The sequence below is a fragment of the Phacochoerus africanus genome, chromosome 1, assembly GCF_016906955.1.
Source record: "Phacochoerus africanus isolate WHEZ1 chromosome 1, ROS_Pafr_v1, whole genome shotgun sequence".
Taxonomy (NCBI): domain Eukaryota; kingdom Metazoa; phylum Chordata; class Mammalia; order Artiodactyla; family Suidae; genus Phacochoerus; species Phacochoerus africanus.
The window spans coordinates 48,285,768-48,301,594 of NC_062544.1; the positions used below are offsets into that span (position 1 = coordinate 48,285,768).

General features: G+C 34.2%; 1 long non-coding RNA gene across 1 annotated transcript in view; it reads left to right on the forward strand.

The window, feature by feature from the left end:
• Positions 1-615: 615 nt before the first annotated feature.
• Positions 616-15,827, forward strand: part of LOC125111808 (uncharacterized) — a 63,783-nt gene continuing 48,571 nt past the window's right edge. Inside the window, exon 1 of the long non-coding RNA XR_007130943.1 lies at positions 616-868. This is a non-coding gene — a long non-coding RNA (uncharacterized LOC125111808). The remainder of the gene's footprint in view (positions 869-15,827) is intronic.

The following is a 15,827-nucleotide window of genomic DNA, read 5'->3' on the forward strand; positions in this document are numbered from 1 at the left end:
TCTTTCCTCAGCTGTGTCCAAGTCATTCTTCATTTCTGTTACAGTGTATTATCTCTAGCATTTCTTTTTGATTCTTTAGATTCATATCTCTCTGCTTAGATTACACTTCTGTTCTTTTATGCTGTTAGCTTTATCCATTAGAGCCCTTAGCATATTAATCACAGTTGTTTTAAATTCTGTCTGATTATTCCAACATCCCTGCCTTTGCTTCTGATACTTGCTCTATCTCTTCGAGTTATGCTTTTTTCTTTTGGTATATCTTTTTGTTAATAGCCAGACATACTATACCAGAAAAATAGAACTGCTGTAAAAAGCCTTTAGTAATGTGTTAGTGAGGTGTGAGGGGAGAGCACGTGTTCTATATTCCTGTGATTAGGTTTCAGGCTTTTAGTGAGCCTGTGCCTCTGTATTGCAACCTTCACAGTATTTCTTTCCTTTTATCTCTCCCTTTAGATGGGACATGATGGCTGGCGTGGGCTGGAGTTTGGAACATATCTGCCCTTGGATAAGGATAGAATTAGATTGAGTTGAGTAGTTCTCTTCCTCTTAATTATTTTGGCTCTGCTAATACTCCAGCAAGTGAGGCTCTGGTTAATTAGTTTCACTTGAGGGCAGGCCTTGTTAAAAGGAAGGGAGTGCTCTGGAATGTTTCAAAATGGTTCCTTTTCCCTCTTGCCGGGAGGCTGAGGGGATTTCTCTTTCATATTTACTGTGGGAGTTTAGTCAAGCTCCTGGTGGTAAATCTCACAGTATTAATGACAAAGTCTTCCTTGAGTGTTTATTTCACTAGTTATCTGAACAATTAAAGTTCAAATTTTCCTACCCAGTGGAGGTTCCTGTGGAGGTTTCTGCTGTGATTCTCTGTCTGGTAAGCCAAGACTCCCTGTATCTGTCTTCAGCCAAACTTAGGTCAGTGTTTTGCTGTGTCCTCCCCCTTCTTATAGATGAAGAAAGAGTTATTAATTTTTCAGTCTGTTCAGCTTTTTAATTTTTATTAGGACAGCATGGTGAAATCCAAGCTCGTTACATGTGGAACCATTAAATTATCTTTTCATTCTTGTAATAGTGTCTTTCACAGAGTGAACAACTTTAATTTTGGTAAAGTACAATTTACCAATTATTTATCTTAAAGATTATGTTTTTGGTGATGTAGCTAAGAATTCTTTCCTTAACCTAGGGTCAAAAAGGATTTTTTTAATGTTTTCATATGCAAATTTTATAGCTTTATATTTTTTGTTAGATATTTGAATTATTAGGGTTAATTTTTTTTTTGTCTTTTTTTAGGGCTGCATCCTCAGCATATGGAGGTTCCCAAGCTAGGGGTGGAATTGGGGCTGTAGCCGCTGGCTTACACGACAGCCATAGCAACACGGGATCCGTGTCGCGTCTCCGACCTTCACCACAGCTCATGGGCAACCCTGGATCCTTAACCCACTAATGGAGGCCAGGAATTGAACCCGCATCCTCATGGATGCTAGCCAGGTTTGCTAACCACTGAGCCATGACTGGAACTCCCAGGGTTAATTTTTATTAATGTGTAAGGTTTATATCTTTTTTTGGTTTGTTTGTTTATGAAACTGTTTATTGTTGTCAGCAACATTAGTTGAAAAATCTCTTTTTTCCCTAGTATTTGCTTTCTGTCAAAACTCAGTTGCCAATGTTTGTGTGGGTATATCATTGGATATTCTATTCTGCTAAGTTGATCTATTGGTCAGCCTTGGCACCAACATCATACTGTAGTCTGGAAGTCAATTAGTGTGAGCCTTTCAACTTTTTTTTTTTTAACCATGTAATTTGGCAATTCTCTTCCCTTTATTTTCATATGAATTTTTGAATCGGCTTGTTCATCTATTCAAAAAGTTTTGTTTGGATTTTGATTGAGATTTCATTAAATGTATAGATCGTTAGAGGAGAATTGTCATCTTAAGAACATTGTCTTCCAACCTATGAACAAGTTATATCTCTACATTTATTTAAGCTTTGTTTGATTTTTAATCAGTATTTTGTATTTTAAGCAAAAAGTTAATAAATGCATTTTATTAGATTTCAAACTAATATTTCATTATTGCTTCTATTGCAAATGGTACTTTAATTTTGAATTCCAATATTTTTATTATTATTATTATTCAGTTGATTTTGATGTAGTGATTTTGAAACTTGTGACTTTTCTAAACTCACTTATTAGTTCTATGGTAGTGTTTTTTAGATTGAGTTTTTTTTTTAAGCATAGACAATCATCATTTGTGAGTGGACAGAGTTTTATTTCTTCTTTCCCAATTTATATTCATTAAATTTATTTTCAATGCCTTATTGAACTGGCTAAGACTCTAGTACAATGGTGGATAAGAATGGAAAGGGAATACAGTCTTGCCTTTTCTCAATTAAGGGTCATAAGTTCAGTCTTTAATCATTAAAAGATTGTACATAATTACAACTATTTACTAAATGTGTGATCAATTGTGCAGCAAAATCATCTGGGACTTAGATTTTTTGTTGGAATGTGTTTGACTATGAATTCAGTTTCTATAATAGACATTGTCAACTGAAGGGAACATGAATTATAAACAGACAAAAAAGCGATTTATTTGGATTCTTAGAATTGCAATTCATGGATCACAGATTCTGGAGGAACCCAAAATATTGTCCCAATGGAGGATAATGGGTAAGGATTTTTAGGGAAGAAGAGAGAAGTTCACGCAGGCTTACATAGATTGTTTGCCAAGAATTTGGATTGGAAGGTAAATTTGTTCTATATATATGATTGTATTATAGAACACATCTCATCTGTTACCAGGGAAATGTATGGTTTTTTTTCAGTCCAGAAAAAGTTGTATTCTCAGTGTTATTCTTTCCTTTTGGCAACTCAGCAACTATTTAGAAGTTTTACTTCAGAGACTTCAGCAAAAGTTCAGTCCAGGCAGTAAACATAGAGGTTCTTCAGTCAGTCTCATTCATTCCTGACATAGCTCCTTTCCCAATTATTCAGACTATTATATTATTCACTATTCAGATTATCTGTTTCTTCTTCAGTAATTTTGGTAGTTTGTGTCTTTAAAGGTATTGGTCTGTTTCATCCAAGTTTTCAAATATATCTGGAATAAAATAGTATTCCCTTATTACTCTTTTTTAGTATCTGTTGGGTTTTCACTGATGTATCTTCTCTTATTACCCATACTTTAATTTGATTTTTTTCTTTTTTTCTTGGTCAATCTGGGTAGATGTTCATCAATTTTATTCAGATTTTCAAGGAACTAGCTTTTGTTTTCATTAAATTTTTCTATAAATTTTCTAATTTTAATTTCATTGATTTATGCACTAATTATGTTCTATTTGTTTTGTGTTATCTTAGAAATACATTTTCAAATATTTGAATATTTTAAGAATATATTTTTGTTATTGACTTTTACAAATTTTTTATGTAATGATTTTTTTTCATTATAGCTGGTTTACAGCTGTACAGCATGGTGACCCAGTTACACATACATGTACACATTCTATTTTCTCACATTATCATGCTCCATCATTTTCTGCTGTACAGCATGGTGACCCAGTTACACATACATGTACACATTCTATTTTCTCACATTATCATGCTCCATCATAAGTAACTACACAGAGTTCTCAGTGCTACACAGCAGGACCCCATTGCTTATCCATTCCAAAGGCAACAGTCTGCATCTATTAACCCCAAGCTCCCAATCCATCCTGTTCCTTCCCCCTCTCCCTTGGAAACCATGAGTCTATTCTCCAAGTCCATGATTTTCTTTTCTGTGGAAAGGTTCCTTTGTGCCACATATTAGATTCCAGATATAAGTGATATCATATGGCATTTGTCTTTCTCTTTCTGACTTACTTCCTTCAGTATGAGAGTCTCTAGTTCCATCCATGTTGCTGCAAATGGCATTATTTGGTTCTTTTTTATGGCTGAGTAGTATTCCATTGTGTGTATACACCACAGCTTCCTAATCCAATCATCCATTGATGAACATTTGGGTTGTTTCCATGTCTTGGCTATTGTGAATAGTGCTGCAATGAACATGCGGGTGCATGTGTCTTTTTCAAGGAAAGTTTTGTCTGTTCATATGCACCCAAGAGTGGGATTGCTGGGTCATATGGTAGTTCTATGTATAGTTTTCTAAGATACCTCCATTGCTGTTCTCCATAGTGGTTTGTACCAGCAACATTCCCACCAACAGTGCAGGAGGGTTCCTTTTTGTCCACACCCTCTCTAGCATTTGTTATTTGTGGACTTCTTAATGATGGCCATTCTGACTGGTATGAGGTGGTCTCTCGTGGTAGTTTTGATTTGCATTTCTTTAATAATCAGTGATGTTGAGCATTGTTTCAAGTGTTTGTTGGCCATCTGTGTATCTTTAAATTTGATTTTATATGGTCAGCCATATAAAATGTATTTATGAGTTGTATTTTATTTAAGTTAATGTGGTTGATTTTATGGTACGAAATATGTTCTATCTTATTGAACATGTGCAGTTGTTAAGAATGTGTATAAGAGCTATTGTAAGAAAAATCATATATATATATATATGTTAATGAATTTCAAAGAGAGTATTGTTCTGATCTTCAAAATTTTGACATTCATTTTCTGCCTACTATTTCTATCCAGTGCTGAGAGGGGAATGTTGAAGTCTCTAATTTAGTTGTGGATTTGTCTATTTCTCTTCCAGTTTTGCCTTATGTAGTATGAAACTGTTGTTGGTACATACATATTTAGTATTTCTCTGTCTTTGAGAACTGAGTCCATTATCATTATGTCCTATCTCCCTTTATCTATGGTAATGTTTCTTATTCTAAGTATTTTTTAAAGTTATATTTTGTCTAATATTCATATAGCTACTCCAGCTTTTTAAAAATTTGTTTTCATATATTATGTAATTTCACATACTTTGTGCATTTATTTGTTGAAATAGATAGTCATATCTTGCATTTTAATCTTATCTTACAATTTCTTTTAATTGATGTGACGATTAACACGACTGGTATAAATGTGACCAACATGGTATCTGTTTCTACTTATTCAATCTGTTTTTTTGGGGGGGAGAAAGTTTCTTTCTTTCCTCTTCCTTTCCTTTGGTTTAAGCACTTATTAATGATTTATTTTTTTCCACTTTTATTATTTACATTTTTTAAACTATAGAGATTTCCTTAGTTTTATAATATACTACTCAATTTAATTAGTGTTTGCCTTTAAATAATACTATATTTCATCACATTTTGTGGAACTAACTTAAATACATATTTTGTTTTTAAATTCCCTCCCATCCTTGGGCTATTTTTGTCATACATGTTACTTTTTCATATTCTGTAAACACACAATAAATTGCTGCTGGTTTTATTTTAGATAGTATGCTGGTTAATTCCATGTGCTTGAGAGTGTTTTGGAATGAGATTCATATTTAAATTGGTGAACTTTGGGTAATGCAGATTCGCCCTCCATAGTGTAGATGAACCCTAGTCAGTCTGAACAATTAACGAAGACTGGCCTTCCTGAGTATGGGAAAACATTCTCTAGAGGACAGCATTTGGACTAGAGCTGCATCATTGGCTCACACGAGTCTTTTTTTTTTTTTTTTTACTTTACTTTACTTCTTTTTTTTTTTTTTTTGCTTTACAATGTTGTGCCAATTTCTGATGTATAGCAAAATGACCCAGTCATACATACATATACATTGTTTTTCTCATATTATCTTCCATCATGTCCTATCCCAAGAGACTGGATATAGTTCTCTATTCAGTAGGACTTCATTGCTTATCCATTCTAAGTGTAATAGTTTGCATGTGTTAACCCCAAACTGCCGCCTCCGCCTTGGCAACCACAAGTCTGTTCTCTATGTCTGTTTCTGTTTTATAGGTAAGTTTATTTGTGCCATATTTTAGATTCCACATATAAGTTCTATCATCTTGAGCCTGCTGGCCCATAGTGAAGATTTGAGACTTCTCAACCTGAATAATCACATGAACCTATTGCTTACAATATATCTTTCCCTCTCTGTATCTTTTTTTCTCCCTCTCCCCGTCTCTTCATATTTATACTTGGAGACCCCTGACTAATACACATAGCTATTTTTAGAGTAATTAAAGGAAAGAAAAAAGTGTTTTTTAACCTTTGTTTATTTTGTTTTATCTTACATGTTCAGTATACTTAATTACTTCATATGGATTCAAGTTTCAGTCCTCAAATAATATTCTTTAGCCTGATAAACTTCCTTAATATTTCCTTTAGTGCTGATCTTCTAGCTACATGTTCTCCATTTATCTGAATCTTTATTTTAAATGCATTTATGAAGTATATTTGTGGGAAGAGAATTATATTTTGACAGTTTTTTTTTTCTTTTCAGCACATTTAAACATCACTCCATTGTTTTCACTTGCATAGTTTCTGATAAGTGTGATGTAGTTGATGTCATTCTTATTCTCATTTCTTCATTGGTAATGTTTCAGTTTTCTTTTGTTTCAAGAATTTCTTCATTTTCCTCTGCCTTTGGTATAATGTGCGTATGTGTGTGTTTTGTGTGTGTGTGTGCTTTCAATTTATCTTGCTCACTGTCTCTGAGCTCTTAGATTTGGTTTGTTATCATAAACCTAGGAAAATTATTGGCAATTATTTCTTCAAATATTTTTCCTCCCATTCTGCAATTCTAATTTTATGTAGGTTTTACCATTTGATATTGGCTCAAAGTTCTTGAATCCTTTCCTATTTTATACTCTTATCATCATCATCATTATTATTAATTTAATTAATCTTTCAGTTTGAGTCATTTCTTTTAATCTGTCTTCATTCAAGTTAGGTCTTTATTCTTTCCTTAGTTAAGTTGCATTAGTTAATTCTTTAACTGAATTGATGAGTCTGTTGAAGGAACTCTTATTTTCTATTACACAATTTTATTTCTAGCATTTGCATTTAATTCTTATAATTTCCATCTCTGCTGAAAGTATCCATGTGATTTTTCATTTTTCACACCTTTTCTATTAGAACATTTAATTAGTTATAGTTACTTAAAAATTTTCTCAGTTGTAACATATGTGTCATAGCTGAGTTTTTCTTTATTGACCTCTTGGCAGTGAGTTGTTTTTTCCTTATTTTTTCTATGCTTCATAATTTTTTGTAATGTTGAGTGCTATATATATTTTTTGTAAAATAATAAACATGTTATTCTACATCTAATAGTTTCAATGTCTGGAAATAGTAACAGCATTCATTTTGTTATTCTTTATTATCAGGATTTAATTTAATCAAAAAGGGAGATGAAGTAGATTTGAGATTTATTATTTCTATGGTTACCCTCAGTGACAACAGGATTCAGAATTTTCAAATGATTTCTATGTTTAGATTGGGGATTTTCATAGGCCAAGAAGATTTTCTCAATGCCTATTCCATTCTCAGCTTTAATTCTTTGTTTTAAACCTCAGAGATTGTCTCTATGTTCTTATGTGTCTCTCAGCAGTATTACACTCAACAGTTATTTGCCTGGGAGTAGGAGTTTTTCCCTGTTGTTTTGGTTAAATTTTAGTCTTAGGAAGTCACAGTTTCCAAGAAGGAGATAAATCAGACAGGCAAAAATATTACAAAGACTCAATCCACCATTGGTAGCTTTGAATATGGAGAAAGAAACCCCTTGATTTTAATGCCCTTACTATTGCCTTAATTTATATGCTTGTTATCTCTGGTCTGGATGTGGATAGACACTACAGGAACTTCCTTGATGTTAGATTGACCCTCTTTTAATCTATCCTTCACATTGTCAAATATATTTTTTAAAGCACTCATAAAGACTTTGGCACATCCACAACTGAAAGTCTTTCATGGTTTTATAGTACAATGATTCATGAATTATTCTTTCATTCATTTGTAAAAATCAAAAATTTTTTTTTGAGAATTTACTACCAGTGTCTACCCTAAGTGATCAAAATGTATCAATCATGTAGTAGTCATAAAAACTTTATGAAGAAGATACTGTTATTCTTTTTTTTTTTGAAATAAGAAAGGTGCAATTTCCAAAATATATATTTAATTAATTAATTAATTAAATTATTTATTTAGCTGCACCTGTGCCATGCAGAAGTTTCTGAGCTAGAAACCATGCCACAGCAAAGACCCCAGCAGCTGCAGTGACGATGCTGGACCTAATCTAACCCACTGTACCAAGGGAATACCTTCAAAAGATAGATTTTTAAAGCCAGATATAAAATTCTGGCAGCCTAATTTTCAAAACTCATAGACTTAACCAACAAATATCCTCTGGCTGCTAACTAAATGCTAGTTATGCACTGTGCTACATGCAGGGTCTGTTTGAAAAAGAAAGAGAGAGAGATAGTCTTATAGCAACAAAATTATATGACAGAGAGGAAATGGCAAAGAAAGGTGAAAATGTTATAAATGTTATGAAAAAATTTACCAAGAGCAAATAATTAACCTCAAAAAAGAACTATAAATCTTGAATAGTAATTCTGAGATTTCTAAGATGCATTCTGTTATAATGAATATATCATAAACAGATGAGAAAATAAAAAATGATCAAGTGAAATAGTGATATATGTTAAAACTATTGGGATTATCCACTTCTTGAGTGAACTTTGATATTTTGTGTCTTTTAAGGACTTATATTTCTTCTAAGTTGTCTAATTTATTGGCATAAAGTTGTTCATTATAGTTCCTTATTTTCAATATTAAAATCTGTAGTGAGAGTACCCATCATGTTCCCAGGTCAGGGATCACTGATATTCACTGACCAATGTTCAGTGTCTTAAAAAATTGTTTACCATTAATTTTGTTGATTTATTGGATGTTTCAGGCCGGGGGTAAAGCCAGTTTGGGGAAGAGGAGTTCTTCCCATAGCATGCAGAAGTTCCTGTGCCAGGAATCAAACCTGCGTCACAGCAGTGACCTGAGCCACAGCAGTGACAATGCTGTATCCTTAACTATTAGGCCACAAGGGCACTCCAAAGCAGATTTCTTTTCATTTTTCTTGGTAGAAAGCAGAGATATCTAATGTAAATTGGGTATGAAATCAAGACTATACACAGGAAGAACTAAGGGATCTCCCCCCCTTTTTATTTTATTCGCAGAGATGCTGGTGGGGATCCTAAAGGTAAAACTCATGAAAGTTTGATGACACTCCTAAGACTGGGCTCCCTACATACCTTAATAATTTGGTAACTAGAAGGAAATAAAATTCAAGAAACAATTCTGGATTAACATATAATCATTGTATCTATAAATGGCTGAATTGTTCAGTGAAGGAGCGAAAATATATATAAGAGAACATGAAGGACTCAGGACTAGTCTTTGGAGATGAAGATGTAGAATGAAAATGTTCTTTAGAGATGTTTAAATCAGTGATTTTTGAGGAAAAAGCATGCCCCATTCCCAACCTCATCTCCCAAGGAAGTATGTAAAATCTCTTTCATTTGAGAAGAATTTTGTTTGAAAGCATAAATAGCATCTATTTAACATCCTTGTTTTACAAATAAAATCATCTAAGATTAATAAATTGTGTGCCTTATCACAAACATCATTACTTGGCAGCAGAACTACTTGAAACATAAAGAATTGTATTGAAGTAATTTTTTCCTTGATGCTGAATCTCCATTTTGGTTGACTGAGGTTGAACCATGTCAATCTACAGTTTGTTTTTTTTTTTAAATTCCTTCAAGTATTTATACTTTTGGAATGTTATTTTGTAGCCCTGTACCTCACCAGGTGAAATTTGTAATGTATTCTCCCATGTCTGGTAGTCTCTGTGAATTGTGTCAGCAAACATAATGTGTCAGAAGTGATGGTATGCTAGATTTTAAGCTTAGCTTTCAAGAGCATTGCATTTTTACACTCACTCTTTCCCTTCCTCTCTGCACCCTTCTCCACAATGAGTATAAATTCAGGCTAATCTCCTGAAGAATGCGGGAACACATGCAATGAAGACAAGTTGTCACTGCTGAGGTGACTATGGACAAGCCTGTCCAAAGCTTACCCTGTCAGCTGACCCTGGAATGATATTCAAATCCAGCCAAGACCTTCTGAGTCTTGTTCTTTTAATCAGAACTGCCTAAAAAAATACAAAATTGTAAGATAAGCAAACACTTACTGGTTTTAACCATGCAGTTTTGGAGTGGTTTGTTATACAGCTATTGCTAACTGATCTAGTCATCTAGTGTTATGTAAAAAATTATAGTTTTATTCATCTCTGTTGACAGAATTTTCTCATTATTTTCCTCTTTAGCAGAGAAAGAAAAATCTTATTCATTGTTTAATACCAAAGATTTTGTTTTTTAAATGTAATAATTTTAATTTTTTCCATTATAGCTGCTTTACAGTGTTCTCTCAATTTTCTACTGTACAGCATGGTGACTCAATTATACATACATGTATAGGTTCTTTTTTCTCCCATTATCATGTTCCATCATAGACATAGTTCCCAGTGCTACACAGTAGGATCTCATTGCTAATCCACTCCAAAAGCAAGAGTTTGTATCTATTAACCCCAAGCTCCCAATCCATTCTCACTCTCTCCCCATCCCCCTCAGCAATCACAGCCTATTCTCCAAGTCCATGATTTTCTTTTCTGTGGAAAGGTTCCTTTGTGCCACATATTAGATTCCAGATATAAGTGATATCATATGGCATTTGTCTTTCTCTTTCTGACTTACTTCCTTCAGTATGAGAGTCTCTAGTTCCATCCATGTTGCTGCAAATGGCATTATTTGGTTCTTTTTTATGGCTGAGTAGTATTCCATTGTGTGTATACACCACAGCTTCCTAATCCAATCATCCATTGATGAACATTTGGGTTGTTTCCATGTCTTGGCTATTGTGAATAGTGCTGCAATGAACATGCGGGTGCATGTGTCTTTTTCAAGGAAAGTTTTGTCTGTTCATATGCACCCAAGAGTGGGATTGCTGGGTCATATGGTAGTTCTATGTATAGTTTTCTAAGATACCTCCATTGCTGTTCTCCATAGTGGTTTGTACCAGCAACATTCCCACCAACAGTGCAGGAGGGTTCCTTTTTGTCCACACCCTCTCTAGCATTTGTTATTTGTGGACTTCTTAATGATGGCCATTCTGACTGGTGTGAGGTGGTCTCTCGTGGTAGTTTTGATTTGCATTTCTTTAATAATCAGTGATGTTGAGCATTTTTTCACGTGCTTGTTGACCATCTGTATATCATCCTTGGTGAAATGTCTATTCACGTCTTTTGGCCATTTTTCCATTGGGTTGTTGGCTTTTTTGCTGTTGAGTTGTATAAGTTGTTTGTATAATTTTAGAGATTAATCCCTTGTCAGCTGCATTATTTGAAACTGTTTTCTCCCATTCTGTAAGTTGTCTTTTTGTTTTCTTTTTGGTTTCTTTTGCTGTGCAAAAGCTTGATTATGTCCCATTGGTTTATTTTTGTTTTTAATTCTGTTGCTTTGGGAGACTGACCTGACCTGTTATGGTTGATGTCAGAGAATGTTTTGCCTATGTTCTCTTCCAGGAGTTTGATGGTGTCTTGTCTTATATTTAAGTCTTTAAGGTATTTTGAGTTTATTTTGGTGCATGGTGTGAGGGTGTATTCTAGTTTCATGATTTGCATGCAGCAGTCCAGGTTTCCCAGCAATACTTGCTGAAAAGACTGTCTTTTTCCCATTTTATGTTGTTGCCTCCTTTGTCAAAGATTAATTGACCGTAGGTGTCTGGGTTCATTTATGCATTCTCTATTCTGTTCCATTGGTCTCTAAGTCTGTTTGGATACCAGTAACACACTGTATTGATTACTGTGGCTTTGTAGTATTGCCTAAAGTCTGGGAGAGTTGTGCCTCCTGCATAGTTTTTGTTCCTCAGGATTGCTTTGGCATTTCTGGGACTTTTGTGGTTCCAAGACCGCAGATTTCCTGATTTAATTATGCACATTGGTAGTTTGGCACATTATCAGGATGACTGGTTACACGTTTTGATACAGGCTCATAGTTATGCATCTCCAACATAAATAATACACTTCTAAAGCAGGTTGAAGAAACAAAATCAAACTTTCTCTATTTATCTATCTTTAATATTTATTATCTATATTTTCAATCTCTATTTTTCTCCTTTAACTCATATATGAGTTTCCAGGAGTAACTCAGTTTTTCTTAAGAGTCAGGTAGAAGTTTGGGGCAGAAAAATGTTATCTCCTAAATTATAGCCCCTTGTGAATTTAATCTCTCACACTAGCCTTTCATAGATTTAAAAATGTTAGTGCTATCCTGAGAGGTTTGGCAGTCTCTATTATATTTAATTGCAAGTTTTTCATTCCAAGTTGTTTCAGTTCTGCATCATAGAGTTGTTTTCTTAAAGACATTTGGAACAACAATTTAAGATTTACTTTTAAATTCAATCAATTGTATAACTATCAATAAAAATACCTCAACTTTGATGACAAGCAGATAAACAGATATCTTCCAAGCATTTCTAAATTCATGCAAAAACAAGCAGTGACAGCTATATCGTAACCTCATCCATTGCCTGACAGGCAACATTTCTTTGGCATAAGTGATTAGAAGAATTTCCAGCTTAGAGAAGATACAATGTGATAAAAGATAAGTGAAAGAATTGAAGAAAAATAGTAACTCCCATTTTTTGAGGGCATTCTCTGTGTGCAATTTTTCTAGTTCCAATCATCTATCTATCTATCTATTATAATTACCATTTAGTATTTATAAAATCTTTATAAAATACCCTATGATGAATTATATATGTCTTCATATGATGACACTGAAATTATAACCAGGAAACCAAGTCTGTGTTCCTATAATCTGTCAGTGGTGAGGAATGAGGCCTTGAGAAAGATAATGCTCCCAGGACATCTTACTTGACCACAAAAGCCCAGTACTGTTTGACTCTCAAATGGGTTTGTGCGCTTGTCTTTATGATCATGCAATCTCACCTATATTAATCTATCACTGTTTTCCATCTTGTATTATGATTATCTACTTATGTGTTTATCAACAGCCCAAGAATATGAGCTTCTTGAAAGAAAAAAAGACATGTATTTAACTCTGTTGACTAATAAAGCAGAACAGAGAATTCTAGCTGAGGATATATTCAGCCTCTTTGGTTTAACTCTAGAGAGGCTCAGCATGAGGGAATATCAGGTTTATTAAAGGTCGATATAATATGTATGTGTGAAAACTAGAGGATATTTTACAGGTCCATATATGAAAGAGGTGAGTGGCTCATCCATTCCAGTGGAACAGTAGCAGCTGAGCACTCTTCCATAGGCTCAAAATACAAGTATAATTACCTAAATGAAGTGAATGAGCCATCTGGAGGGGAGTAGGCAGTTAGCATAGGTGACAGATGATGATGGCTCCCAGGTAAGGGTAAGCATCATAGCCTCTCACTCTGAAGTAAAGCCTATGCATTAACAAACCCACCCATGTGCATAGAACTTCTTAAACTTTTATTTCAAGGGAAGTTCATTATTATATATAAATGAATACTCTATTCATGGCTCACCAAAGATTTGAGAGAAGCCTACAACATATGCAAGAAAGGTTCAGATAAATAAACAACATCACCTTAGGAGAAAAAAAAGAAGAAAATTTTTGATGTATAGTATAGAACCTAAACCAAAACTAAGTACAGTCATCACATAGAGTTGAAAAGTATTTCTGAAAATCTGGAATAAGATGCCAATTAAAAATAACTCTTAGAAATTTCATTAGCTTCAAAAATATAACACCAAATAGAAGGGGAATAAGTGAAATTGAGGAAACTGTTTGAAAGAAAAGCTCAAAAGCAATGGGATTCAGAAGTTGAAAGAAAAAAATGCAGAATTTAAATTCTGGATGGCCCAATTTTTATTTAGAGGTTTGACAAAGACTGAATAGAGAAAATGAAAAGAAAGAGATTTTCAAAGAGACAATGCAAGAAAATCAAGCTAAAGAGAGATATCTGTAAACTGAAATGGCCTACTAAATGCTAAACAAGATTAATGAGCAAGACCTAATTAAGCCTATTCTTGCTTGGGGCAGAACAGTAAATTAACAGCTACCACAATAACAACAATAATAATCACAAGTAGCAAGGATTGAGTGCTTACAATAGTATGCTATTTTACAATGATTCTCTCAATTTTTGCCATCTGCCTACCTCCTACCTCCTTCATTTGTCTTGGATCTTTAAATATTGGTTCTTTCTTGTTTCTGTCCAACCTGTTAAACCATTTGTCCCTGCAAATTATTCCAGAGATCCTTATCTTGGGATACATCTCTCTTCACAGAAAGGTGATGAGATGTGTTGTCTGAAGCCTTGCCCTTTGGAAGGATTTCCCCTCATGATGAGGGCCATCTTTGATTCATGAGTATTTTATATTTGGCTTATCTTCACATGTTTGGTTGACCCATCTGAGAACAGAGTTCAAGCCATTTTATCTTTTTAGCTGATACCAGCAGTCTTTCATTAGGTTATTTAGGGAAGGGCATCATTTAACTGTGGCAGGTTATTGAGGTTCTGGGACACCTCTTAATGCAAGCTTACTTTGTACCACATGAACATTCTCAAGCTTGATTCCAGATGCACTGCCTCTACTTTAGAACTGATTGGTATTTTACTTATCTAATGGTATGACTTGGTAGGTCTTATATTGTTCAACTCATGATGAACTGTTCTGGTCAAATGGTCACTTGGTGTTTCCATGGTTTGGGAACATAGTCACAGGTTTGGGGATGAGGATACGATTATCTTTGAAGGGGCATTATTTGTTGAAATAGTTTCAGACTACAGCACTGTTCCAGCAGTTTTTTTCTTTTTTCTTTAAAAAATAGCTGATTTACGATGTTGTGCCAATTTCTGCTGTACAACAAAGAGACCCGGTCATATGTACATTCCCTTTCTTATATTATCTTACATAATGGTCTATCCCAGGAGACTAGTATAGTTCCTTGTGCTATACGGTAGGACCTCATTGCTTGTCTATTCTAAATGTAATAGTTTGCATCTCATAATCCCCAAATCCCAGTCCATTCCACTCTTCCCCCACTTGAATTTGGACTGTAAGTCTATTCTCTATGTCTGTGACTCTGTTTATATTTTGTAGATAGGTTCATTTGTGCCATATTTTAGATTCCATATATCAGTTCTATCACGTGGTATTTCTCTTTCTCTTTCCGATTTACTTCACTTAGTATGAGAATCGCTAGTTCTGTCCATGTTGCTGCAAATGTCATTATTTTGTTCTTTTTTGTGGTTGAATAGTATTTCATTGTTTGTACCACATATTCTTAATCCATTTATATGTTCATAGACATTTTGGTTGTTTCCATGTCTTGGCTATTGTGAATTGTGCTACAATGAACATGTGGGGGAATGCATCTTTTTTGAATGAAAGTTTTGTCTGGGTATATGCTCAGGAGTGGCGTTGCTGGGTCATATGGTAGTTCTATATTTAGTTTCCTGAGGTACCTCCATACTGTTTCCCATAGTAGTTGAACAAATTTTCATTCCCACCGACAGTGCAGGAGGGTTCCCTTTTTTTCACACCCTTTCCAAAATTTGTTATTTGTAGACTTATTAATGATGGCCATTCTGACTGAGGTGGTACTTCATAGTAGTTTTGATTTGCATTTCTCTAATAATTAGTGATTTGAGCATTTTTTTCATGTGCATACTGGCCATCATATGTCTTTTTTGGAGAAATGTCAATGTAGGTGTTCCGCCTATCTTTTGATTGGGTTGTTTGTTTTTTTATTGTTGTGGAGTTGTATGAGTTGTTTGTATATTTTGGAGATTAAACCCTTGACGGTTGCATCATTTGGAGTTTTTTTTTTTATGATTTCCTTTGCTGTGCAAAAGC